Source organism: Acipenser ruthenus, chromosome 52 (genome assembly GCF_902713425.1).
Source record: "Acipenser ruthenus chromosome 52, fAciRut3.2 maternal haplotype, whole genome shotgun sequence".
Classification (NCBI taxonomy): Eukaryota; Metazoa; Chordata; class Actinopteri; order Acipenseriformes; family Acipenseridae; genus Acipenser; species Acipenser ruthenus.
The window spans coordinates 3,146,957-3,160,215 of NC_081240.1; the positions used below are offsets into that span (position 1 = coordinate 3,146,957).

General features: G+C 38.1%; 1 long non-coding RNA gene across 1 annotated transcript; it reads left to right on the top strand.

The window, feature by feature from the left end:
• On the top strand, positions 1-1,674 carry LOC131722927 (uncharacterized). The gene is made up of 4 exons (XR_009320055.1): positions 1-83; positions 322-378; positions 1,126-1,275; positions 1,509-1,674. It is a non-coding gene; the product is annotated as an uncharacterized LOC131722927 (long non-coding RNA).
• Positions 1,675-13,259: the final 11,585 nt, after the last annotated feature.

Consider the following 13,259-nt stretch of genomic DNA (forward strand, 5'->3'; position numbering starts at 1 on the left):
GGATTGTAAATGCTGTACTGGGGGGTATAATGTATGCGCATGGACACACGGCCAGCACAATATTCGGCTGGACCAGCGCACTGGTAAGAATCACAGAAAGCACTGTTTCATTTTAGTTTTTAATCTTATGTACTGTATAGAGAATGCATGCAGTTTGTTTTCAAATGAAATCTTGTTTTCCGATCTGATTTAATTGGTCTGATCTGCATACTCCGGTAACTGCTCTGGCTTGCTAACGGTCATTGTAAATAGAGATGTAGTAGATGTAATAACTGCATGAGCGGATGATTGAGTTTCTCACAAGCTGTATTCTTGTTCTAGTTCATTATTTCCGGAGCTCTCTCTGTTGCTGCATGCAAAGCTGGAAACGTATGTCTTGTAAGTACATGGTTCTTTTATTTATTTATATATTATACCAAAAATGTTTTCTCGCCTTTTGGAGTTACTTAACGGAATGCTATTGTACACCAAGTGACCGGTGACTCCTAGGGGTTATAGCAGCAGCTCTGGATAGTTGGCTGTACCTTTGCAATAAACTGTTTGACTGGAGAATGCTCTGCTGTATTGAGAGTGCCTGTTATTGAGCTCGGCAGACACAGCGCGTTTACTCACGGGACCCATACACAAGTGAGTCCAGTTCTGTTAAGAGCGCGCGTTTTTTGTCGTTTTCGGCGTTTGGGGTATAAAGAAAGTAATTGTCTTACTCATAGATGTCGCATCCTAAAATACTTCATTTTGCCATTCATTGCACGAAACAGAAAAAGCGTTATTTTTTTGCAACAAAAAAAATGTGTTAAATGCATTTCATATGGTCATGGATTTCACACGAATACTTGTGCTTAAACTGTACTGTAATAGGTGCGTTCTATTTCTTAATTGTAAATTATTAACAATGCCTTGATGTATTGATTTAAAGTGAATTGGTTTGATTTTTAAGTTGATTTTTTCCTGCTGTTTGTATATTTCTACTGGATAATTTAAAAAGCACAGAGAAACGGGATTGAGAATTAACTGCATTTGGCACAATACATGTATAATTTCAACAGAGACAAGTTGAACACTTACAACAATTGCTTTTAATGAACTAAACCTTTGTTTTATTAAATTTGTCCATTCACATTTTAGGTGAGGGCGTCTTCATGCATGAACACCATCAGTTACATACTGGCAACAACTGCAATTGCCTACTTAATATATATTGTTTCTGATGACCCGATCCCATATTGCAGATCTGAATCTTCACCCGAATGCCAGAATGAAATCATTTTGAAGAAGGTAAGTCATGTTTTAGTACACACTAGTATTCTGAGACAGATGCATATTAGTTAGTCCAATATTCTGATTTAAAAAAAAAAAAAAAAGAAAGTTTGTTTTTGAAAAATAAAATGTTGGCGTTTGTCGGTGAATGCGTATGTGATGATCAATTAAGAAGTTAGTTTGCCGATTGCACCACTAATATTTGTGAAGAATATTTGCTTAAGATTATTTTTTTATTATTGTTTTTGCAGACTCTAAGAGGGATCGAGATTCTGATGCTTATTTTACACATTATGGAGCTTTTCCTTCTCCTAGCCACTTATAAGTCCTGTGTCGGGACAGCTTTGTTATACTGGTATGCTGTGTGTGTGTCTGTCTGTCCTGCTAGGGTTTCTGCCTGTCCTGCTTGGGTTTCTGCCTGTCCTGCTAGGGTTTCTGTCTGTCCTGCTTGGGTTTCTGTCTGTCCTGCTTGGGTTTCTGCCTGTCCTGCTTGGGTTTCTGCCTGTCCTGCTAGGGTTTCTGTCTGTCCTGCTTGGGTTTCTGCCTGTCCTGCTAGGGTTTCTGTCTGTCCTGCTTGGGTTTCTGCCTGTCCTGCTAGGGTTTCTGTCTGTCCTGCTTGGGTTTCTGCCTGTCCTGCTAGGGTTTCTGTCTGTCCTGCTTGGGTTTCTGCCTGTCCTGCTTGGGTTTCTGCCTGTCCTGCTTGGGTTTCTGCCTGTCCTGCTAGGGTTTCTGCCTGTCCTGCTTGGGTTTCTGCCTGTCCTGCTTGGGTTTCTGCCTGTCCTGCTTGGGTTTCTGCCTGTCCTGCTTGGGTTTCTGCCTGTCCTGGTTGCGTTTCTGTCTGTCCTGCTAGGGTTTCTGACAACCCCTCAATAGATTATGCTGAAATCTTGTCTAGTTTGATGCTTTTATAACCGATATTAACATCTGTCACTGAAGGAATACATTTAAATTGTAGCCGCTACGCCACTCCCCAATCTTAATAGGGAGAAAAGGAAAATCTTAATTAAGGTTCTTTTCTATAGCAGCATCACTTCCCAAACACAGAACCCAGAAGCCAAGTAAATGTATACAAAGTTTATTAACACAAAGGCAATTCCAGTTAAAAAACTATTTGAAATGTAGCAGCAATTGTCTAGAGTTAGCAGCAATAAATGCAATGTAGAATATGGTTTTAATATAGCAGCAATGATATTAATGTATAAAAATGGTTTCAAATAGCAGTAATCACAATGTCACAGCAATAACTACATATAGCAGCAATAGTCAAATTACAAGGTCCAGCCTTTAGTAGCAGTGTGATAACAGGGCAAAACAAAAATCAATAATCAAAAGTGGTGATTAACACAATCCAAACGTGCAAGTGAAAATAAAATAAAGAAAGAAACAACAAAACAAGTCTCATATACAACTTGTCCCAACAGGGAAATAACACAAAGCAAAATACATAAAGTGCACTTCTAGTAAAGTAATTAACTGCTATCAAGCTCTGGTACTTTAAACTATAGACTATCACGACTGCCCGTGGTCTGTTAAATGCACAATCAAACAACAATCACCTTCGAATTACTAGTTTAAAACACACACATCACTGCGGTTGCAACAACCATAACAATAGTTAAAAGATAGACAAAAGCACAAACACACAATACACCTTCCCTAATACGGAGCGTGGAGGCTAGAGCTTCAGCTGTAGATCTCGAGGTCACCCATAACACAACCGGCAAAAACAGAGAGAACGTCTCTATGCAATCACACGGAAGCGAGTTTTCGAACACTCATGACAAAACCACCCAATAATCCTGGCGTCTCCTGTTGCCTCCACACTCCGTTCACACACACCAAAAAAAAAACTCTCTAGCATAATGGTTGATTTGGTTTAAAAACAATTAACACTTAACAAGCTGCCGGTATGTTCTCAATTGGTACTTGTGTTCTTAAAGGCATAGCGTGCATGTACATTAAATAGGTTCTTCACTTTATTATAGCCTGTTACTGTGACTCTATATACCAGGGGTGCACAATTACGGTCCTGGAGGGCCGGTGTCCCTCCTGGCTTTTGTTCCAACCTTGCCCTAAATTACTTAATTGGACCAATTATTACCAATTATTGGTCTAATTAAGTAATTTAGAACACAGTTGGAACAAAAGCCAGGAGGGATCCGGCCCTCCAGGACCGGAATTGTGCACCCCTGCTATATACAATGCCCTTACACTTGAGTTCATTATCTGTACCAACAGAAAGTAATCAGACAAACTCTTTCCATGTCTTCAGTGCTGTACATGCACAGTAAATGAATACCTTGCTCAATAAATATAGACCCGCCCGATAGCTGCTCTCCAGCCGGTATGATGCCCTCATGTTGGTAATTTTGGAAATGGATTAATTAGAGTGGTTTTGAGTACGGTTCTCGAGCTCGGTTATGTAGTGTGGACAGGGCCTTTGTTAAACTAAAAAACAAATAGATAGTGTCTGCGTGTGCATCAGGCAGTGGTATGAAGACCTGTCCAGGCCTGTTTAAGGACTTTCTGTTTATGGAAGGCAGTGTCCTTCACACAGGACGAGTCAGGTAGACAAACACTTGTCTTTATCAGTGTTCTTGATGACGGCATTAATATCTAAAACTTTTGTTTGAAAGCTTGAAAATGCAATATTGATGAAGTGATCTTGGTGTGATGGGATGAGGGGCTTGTCATAGTCTAGATGTATTTTGTGTCGTGTTGTACAACAAAGCCTTTCAGTAGCCTTCAATAGAATCAGCTGGATGTGTGTGTGCACTGTAAGATACTCAAGCTTTCATGGCTTCTTATTCAGGTGTCAGGTCAGCCTCAAAAAAAAAAAAATCATAGGTATCTTGAAAATAACACTGTTGTTATAGAGGTGTTGTGATACATGCTTTACCATACCTCTCTGTGCTTTACAATCCTTCTCTATGCTTTACCAGACCTCTCTGTGCTTTGCAATGCTTCCCTATGCTTTACCACACCTCTCTGTGCTTTACAATGCTTCCATATGCTTTAACAGACCTCTCTGTGCTTTACAATGCTTCCCTATGCTTTACCAGACCTCTCTGTGCTTTACAATGCTTCCCTATGCTTTACCAGACCTCTCTGTGCTTTTACCATGATTTCACTGTGGTTTATTGCACTTTGCTAGACTTACTGTAGAAGACTGTCATACAGGTTAGTTTACAATAGTGTTTTATATATATATATATGCTTTACCATACCTTTCTGTGCTTTACAATACTTACCTGTGCTTTACCATGCTGTCACTGTGCTTCACTACACCTTGCTGTGCTTTTACTAAGGGACACTTTTATAAGAGTAAACTCTCTGTAAGGTAAAGAAGGCTGTCTAGTTGCTGCTATAGATTTATGAAACGTAGGCTAGATCAGCCAGAGTGTCTAAGAAGTAAGATGAGATTTTCTCTTATTTTTCGGGCAGTGCACATATGCTGTTGCTGGTGCCTCCTAATATACTCTTCTGATCAAGCTTCCTAACAGATATCTATAGCAGGCAACCAGAGCTGAAGATCAGCTCCTGAACTCTGAGTCAAAGCTGCTCAACACACAAACAATTGCATTGAGAACCTCTCAGAATGATTGCAAACATCACAGAAAGGAAGACGGTTCAGTCCCTTCTCTGTGCAGCTTTCTTTTTTCTTTCACCAAGGGGAAGCCACACCATTCATCTTGCATCTAATTAATGACCCAAACCCTTTTCTGGTGTACATATATCGTACAAAAAGATTTACACATGATCTACATTGTAACTATGCATAATAGCATTGTAATTATGTTTAAGTGCACATGTATTTACTAAGTAACTACTATTACTATGTAAATACACAGTAATTCGAGGCACCAAATGTAAAGTGTTACCCAATAATGCAATCTGTCTGTTACCATTTATAAAATATGTTTGCAATAAATGTTTGATTTCACATGTTCTGCTGGCTGTTTTTTTTTTTTCTCTCACTTTTCCCATCATGTACTATAAACACTGAACTGCCTGGACTTACAATAGAAGTACAGCCAAACGCTTTTAATATGACTTCACAAGGACTGAGCAAAAATGACTTTATCTGGAGTTCACCAATACCCTAACCAATAAAACACAAAGATTGATACTATTAGGTTTAGCATTAATTACAAGGTGTATTTGAAATACACAGTCAACAGTGGACATGTACAACACATTGTAAAAGTTGTTAAAACCCATAATAAAATATAAATTAGCAATGTACTGCATCTTAGACAATGACGACGTCCAAGATATATTGCAGGTGTGCAAATCACCAATAGTCATAAATCATAGACGTGCACTAGATCTGAGCACTGAAATGTGACAGCAACAAAAAAACAGTGTATGCAAAAAGAGTCATTCATTTTATACAGAAGTACAGACCAAAAGTGCGTCAGTGGAAGAGTGAAAAAGTGCACACATTTCTGTCAACTGAAGAGCATCCTCAGTGCTAGCACCACGTACTGTATTGAAACCATCCACTGAATTAGGAGCATGTTAAACACAAGCAAAAAGAGCATGGATATCAGTGTTTAATCAATTACAAGTTAATTGTACCAGGATCAATATAATACATACATTCTCATTATACCAGAATTAATATCAACCAATCAATGGGAATGAGTACAATAGGATGCATATTGCAAGTTAGTTATTACAGAAAACATGAAATTCCATTTCAATCACACTAACAGTGTAGCATCACAGTCCCACCTCTACAGGCTTGACATCATTGTTGTATGGCAGAGCATTTAAGATCTAGGTGTTCGCATGTACAAAATGCCTAGCCAAGGGTGAATGTTCATCCCTTCATCAAAATCAACTTTTATCTTAGCACTTTTGGTCTGTACTTCTGTATGAAATAAGTGACTATTTTTGCATTAACTTGGCATTTTAGCAAATTCTTTTTAATAATATAATAATAATAATCTGTATTTTCAATATATCGCCTTTCACATGAATAAAAATATTGACAAATATTAATTAATATGAAATACAAGAAAAGCAAGAAAAACACAGAACAGTGAACAAGGCAGAGAATAAAAGAAACATCATTTTAGCATAAAAATGCTACATTATAAAAGTGTGTTTTTAATCTTGTTTTAAAAGCAGTGACACTTGGTGCTTCCCTTACAGAGCTAGGAAGATCATTCCAGAGTTTTTTTCTGCCACATTTCATCGTGTTCAGTGTGCAGATCCAGTATATGTCTAATAAAACCCATAATAATATATAAACTACCTATATGGTAACAGTAACCTGCTTGATTTTTTTGAGAATGCAATATCGACAATGGATAATTGCAAAGCATATTTAGATTTCCAGAAAGCTTTTGACAAAGTCTCGCATAAAAGATTACTTCTCAAACTGAACGCAGTAGTGATTCAAGGAAATGCATGCACATAGATTAGGGAGTGGTTAACATGTAGAAAACAGAAAGTACTGATTAGAGGAGAAACCTAAAAATGGAGCGAGGTAACCAGTGGTGTACCACAGGGATCAATATTGGGTCCTCTGTTTTTCCTAATCTACATTAATGACTTAGATTCTGGTAAAGTAAGCAAACTTGTTAAATTTGCAGACTTCACAAAAATAGGAGGAGTGGCAAACACTGTTGCAGCAGCAAAGGTCATTCAAAATGATCTAGACAGCATTCAGAACTGGGCAGACACATGGCAAATGTCATTTAGTAGAGAAAAGTGTAAGGTACTGCACGCAGGCAATAAAAATTTGCATTATAAATATCATATGGGAGATACTAAAATTGAAAAAGGATTCTATGAAAAAGACCTAGAGTTGACTCAGAAATGTCTTCACCTACACAATGTGGGGAAGCTATAAAAAGGCCAACAAGATGCTCGGATATATTGTGAGAAGTGTTGAATTTAAATCAAGGGAAGTAATGTTAAAACTTTACAATGCATTAGTAAGATCTCATCTTGAATATTGTGTTCAGTTCTGGTCACCTCGCTACAAAAAGGATATTGCTGCTATAGAAAGAGTGCAAAGAAGAGCAACCAGAATTATTCCGGGTTTAAAAGGCATGTCATATGCAGACAGGCTTAAAGTATTGAATCTGGTAGTGGTTAGGGCTCTGGACTCTTGACCGGAGGGTCGTGGGTTCAATCCCCAGTGGGCGACACTGCTGCTGTACCCTTGAGCAAGGTACTTTACCTAGATTGCTCCAGTAGAAACCCAACTGTATAAATGGGTAATTGTATGTAAAAAAAATAATAATGTGATATCTTGTGTAACAATTGTAAGTCGCCCTGGATAAGGGCGTCTGCTAAGAAATAAATAATAATAATAATAATAATATTCAGTCTTTAATATTAATTAAAGAATATTAATATTAATTCATTCCCACTTTGGGGTTTACATTTGGGTGGAAAATTAGCTAAGGTGCTCAAGTGAATTGTAAAAACTGTCTGAACTATTGTGTAAAACTGTTTGTGTAAGAAAAAAATGGTTCTGGCTCATGTGTCTGGCATTACACTGCTTTGGAAGCATATGCTATGGGGTGGTCTTCTTGAAATAACACTGCCCCTACACTCTTGCTGGAAGCATCAACACTCAGTCTCTCCGGTTTTGTTTCAGCATTTCAGTCACCAGTCATTGTAACTCATTAGACCGCTTGTCTTGTTCTTCAGTCCAGCACCACTTTCAAGAAGTTTCCTCAAGGTGGGCAGTAACCATTGACAAAGTGGTTAATAGTGTGCAGGTGCAGGTGATTAAACAACAGACAGACAATTGTAATCCAGGTGAAAAGGTTTGTTTTTATTAGTTGTTTTTGTCCAGTGCCTGACGGCGAAACAAACAGGAAATAATAATGCTGGTAAGTAATACAGCGGCGTGTATTACTTACATTTATAATCCCCCAAGCTGGTCCCGAAATAATAGTCCTGTTCTTGTATCCCCACATTAAACACAAAACACATACACAAGTGCGGTTAGTGTGTGAATTAGTGATTGTGGTGCAATACAGTTTTACAGTGGTACAAGTGAAGTGCTGTTCCAGTTTTGTGCTGGCCTCTGGCAACAGCTCCAGAACGTGTTAGCCATGATTATTTCACCAACAGTACGAGTCCTTCCAGGTCAATGTAACAACCAAATCAAAGGAACAGATAGCATTGCTTCGACCCCTATTTGTACCGTCACTCATGACCCCTTGGTAAACGATTGCAGCTGCTTTTTATGATCTGCAGCTGCCACATAATTTCCCCTCCGGGTCACTGAGTTAATTATCAATAATTTGTTTAGTGGCTAATACTGTACTGAAGTATTATGGATAATCTTATCAGCAGCAGAATGAATGTCTGACAGTCAGAAAGCTCAAATAGATCAGCGCCACTGCTGGAGAGGTCTTGCTTTGTTCCCAGTTTATCCATAAACGTGGGTTTAGATAATCCTGATTGCGCTGGGTCCAACCCTAACTGTAACTGCAGTAAACTAAACTACTGTTGAGCTACTTCTAGCCATGCATTGAGGATGCCATATTAACAGAGAAGCATAATCTAAGGTAGGGATGTTAGTGTACTGAAGCTCTGTCTCTTTTCTACGTGACCGACTTCCTTTTACCTCTCGGAACGAAGTGTCAGGCCAAGTAGTCCAGAGTACTCTGTTCCCATTACTTAGCGCCCTCACAGGTCGAGAGGGAGATTTACCTCCAAGAATCATTGTCTTTTTGTCACAGTCGTCCATAATTACTTCTACGCCTTCTAGGTCCCCCAGCATTTGTGTTATTATTCTCTGGAAAATCACTGGTGTTAAATGAATGCCAAATGGCATCCGTTTGTAGCGATATCTTTCAACGGGGCAGCAGTGTGGAGTAGTGGTTAGGGCTCTGGACTCTTGACCGGAGGGTCATGGGTTCAATCCCTGGTGGGGACACTGCTGCTGTACCCTTGAGCAAGGTACTTTACCTAGATTGCTCCAGTAAAAACCCAACTGTATAAATGGGTAATTGTATGTAAAAATAATGTGATATCTTGTAATCATTGTAAGTCGCCCTGGATAAGGGCGTCTGCTAAGAAATAAATAATAATAATAATAATAATAATAATAATAAATGTGCATAGTTTTGAGGTTTCTTCATCCAGTTGTACTTGCCAGTAACCACACTGGGCATCAAGGGTGCTGAATACTGTGGCTTTCGCCATTCTTGCTGTAACTTCTTCAGTTGTTCTCATTGGATAATGTTCTCTCTCAATTGACGCGTTCAGACCTTTGGGATCCATGCATACTCGCACTTTCTCACGTTCTGGTTTCCATATTGTGACCATGCTGTTAACCCATGCACTTGGTTCTTCATCTCTTTCCATTACTCCCAATCGTTCCATTCTGTTTAACTCTTCATCTACTTTCTCTCGAAGCGCAGCTGGAATTTTCCGTGGGGCATGAACAACAGGTCTTGCATCCTGCTTCACTCTGATATGCTGCTCTCCTTCAAGGCACCCCAGTCCATGGAACACATCAGCACACTTTTCTTGCAATTCTTGACTGTTCAGATGTTTTATCGTTGTAACAGACCCATTTGTGCACATGGTTTTAGTCCCAGGACTGGCTGTACTCTCTTTTTTTCCCAGTTCTCCCAGCTATTCCCTTCCATCTTCATCGGCTCCGATGGCTTTAACCCTTCCATTTTTTTATGTGGATTTTTTTTATCCTTTTCTGGCACCATGTCATATTTACTGAGACACACACTGGAGCTGCGATAACACATAGGCCTGTTTATTTCCGCTGAACATTTTTTATTTCAGTGCCCTCTACTGGCACTACCCAGAACTGCAACTACATACAATACCAGATAATGTATATCAACCTTTATAAAATGGGTTGGGAGATATCTGTGTCCTGACTGGCTGATGGGCATTCCAAGCCATTGAATTATTACAGTACAACCAACAGGAAAAAACAAGTCCCAGCAACTAAGACTTTTTACAAACAGATATTATTGCGCCGAGCGTTTAAAAAAATAATTTTTAATTGGCCGCCATTTTTTCCCCAATAAAAACAAAATAATAATACAATGTCAGACTTCCTCCATGTCAATTCTAACTTGTTTGGTGACTCCAATTTCCACACATTTCTTGAGGATTTAGACCACAACAGTCAGAAAAAAATGAACCTGTGAGTACTACAAGACAGCTCTCTCTCTCAGTGCTGCTGAAATCAATACAATTGAAGCCAATAAAGAAGAGCGGAATACTAAAATAAAAACTAAAAAAAAAGTAACCGCTTGGGCTGTGTGGCTGTGTCCGTTTTAATGATTGGTCAGCACAAACAAAAAATAATATGGACTGGAAAACTGCATATAAGACTGAAATAAACACAGTTTTAAGAATTTTCTTTGCTGAAGTGATAACATCAGCTGGCACACAATATTCAGTTAGCCGCTACACAAGCTGGCGAACTCCTGATTTGTTTTTTAAATTCTCCCACAGTGAGACAATCTTGAACCTAATTTCAGACACCCACTTTAAAACAGCAAACAGCGTCTTCATTTACACGCAACAATAAGACAAGTCACAACATCACCCTGCTGGATCCCAAACACACAGGAAGTCGTGGAGTTACATCCTGTCCGAAGTACCGTCGTCAACTCGTAAACAAAAGGCAGAAACAAACTCCCCTATTCACCAAACAGTGCCACCTACTGGACAATGTGTTCAACTGTGTAACCAGCCATTTAGAACATAAGAACATAAGAAAGTTTACAAACGAGAGGAGGCCATTCGGCCCATCTTGCTCGTTTGGTTGTTAGTAGCTTATTGATCCTAGAATCTCATCAAGCAGCTTCTTGAAGGATCCCAGGGTGTCAGCTTCAACAACATTACTGGGGAGTTGGTTCCAGACCCTCACAATTCTCTGTGTAAAAAAGCGCCTCCTATTTTCTGTTCTGAATGCCCCTTTATCTAATCTCCATTTGTGACCCCTGGTCCTTGTTTCTGGATTTTGAATGCTTGAATCAGATCACCACGTAGTCTTCTTTGTTCAAGACTGAATATATTCAATTCTTTGAGCCTGTCTGCATACAACATACCTTTTAAACCCAGGATAATTCTGGTTGCTTTTCTTTGCACTCTTTCTAGAGCAGCAATATCCTTTTTGTAAATTTAATTTAGAAAACTTTACATTCCCTGGTACAGTCAACTTCATGAGACAAATACTAAAAATATTCTATATTTAATTTAATTTATTTGAATTTATTTAATTTATTATTAAAAAAAATATTTGTTTATCTATTAAATCTATTGGAACTATTACATTTATTTGGAACTCATTCATTCAGTGCTGTCAGTCCCTGTAAGCACTGCAATCTCAAATTAACGAGGAGCCCGAGCAATTAAAAAGTTGTAATTTGTTTTTAAATCAAACATTCTCTTGCATAAACGCAGGAACTGCAATGGACTAACATTCTTGGTTCAGATTTGTTTTTTGTTAAAAGCTTCTTACAGCCAGTTAATAATAATAATAATAATAAAAAGACAGATCTAAAAGATGTATCCTTGTTCCCTGTACAGTGCACGTCACTTTATGAGGTTTCACATCACTGCTGAAGAAATGTACGACAGCTACCCATTGTATCCCACTCATAAACCACGCTTCTTATTAGGATTTATTTTTCGGCACATTAAAAGAGCGATGTGTTCTTTTATTTTGGCTTTGAATAGCATAAGCACTTAATATCTATGTTTTATCTTCAATAAACAGCATACAGGATTGTAATAAATTAGCACGATTCCCACAAAAAGTCTAGGATAATTACACCCCCTTAGTGTTTTACCTTTTTATTATTCCATCAAGATGCACTGTGCAATGTAGATAAGGTGACCAGATTTGTTAAGTCTTTAAACTGGGACAGTATGGAAACACTGTGAATAACTTCCAGCTTCCAAGCTATGGAGAAGCTCCAGGGTTTGTATTTTCACTTTGGATTTGTTTGATCTAATCTCATATTGAAAGTGAATGCAGAGGCTCATGGTGATATTCACAGTGGAATCTTTTACTTTGAGAAACTTTTTTGGTGAATAAATGATCTTATTGTCATTGTAAAGTCATTTCTACACAAGTATAATTATTACATTACACAGTAGCAATTCAATAATAACACATTCTATTGCTATTGCTGATTACTGCTGCAAATCTAGTCCATTGTCTGCCTAAAAAACGGCATCTTATCTCTCTGATTTCCACTTTCCATCTCGCTCTATCTCTATCTCTGTGCTATCCTCCAGTGTCCAATCTGCAAACCAGGCCCTTCCTGTATGAAAACATTACATATCTCAATATTTCTGTTTATTAAATGGAATTTATTAAATGGAATGTTACTTCATGGAATCTATTTTTTTCAAGACATTGAATTTCTTACTATTTAATATTACATGATATTTGATATTTGTTCTGTGTGTGTGTGTGTGTGTGTGTGTGTGTGTGTGTGTGTATATATATATATATATATATATATATATATATATATATATATATATATATATATATATATACTGTATATATTCAGTTTCTGTTTGGATCATTAGTGTGCCATGATTAATATATACTAGGAGCCACTTTCCACTAACTATTACTGTTAAAGGTGATGAAATGTGTTACATATCCTATCTTTTGACTGTGTGCAATAAACGAAGCCCACTAATCAGTTTTTCTGAGTTTTATTTTTAGAAGCTGCCCTGATTGCAGAAACAGGAGTTTCCCTGTGAAGTAGTTCAGTATGGTAAATAGTAATCAAGGTAGGCATACAGAAATACTTTACCGCGTCTACTTAAACATATACACATACAAATTAGTTTCAAAATGCTGTTGTGAAAAAAAAATGCATGGCAAGCGCTCCTTGGGAAAAATCTAAACACCAAGCTGGTCCCTGCATTGAAAAAGTCTTTTATTTTTTTATTTAAAAAAATTGAGGGGCGGTGGCATACCCTGGTAGCCAATGAAACATGTCAAAAATATGACAAGCACAGAA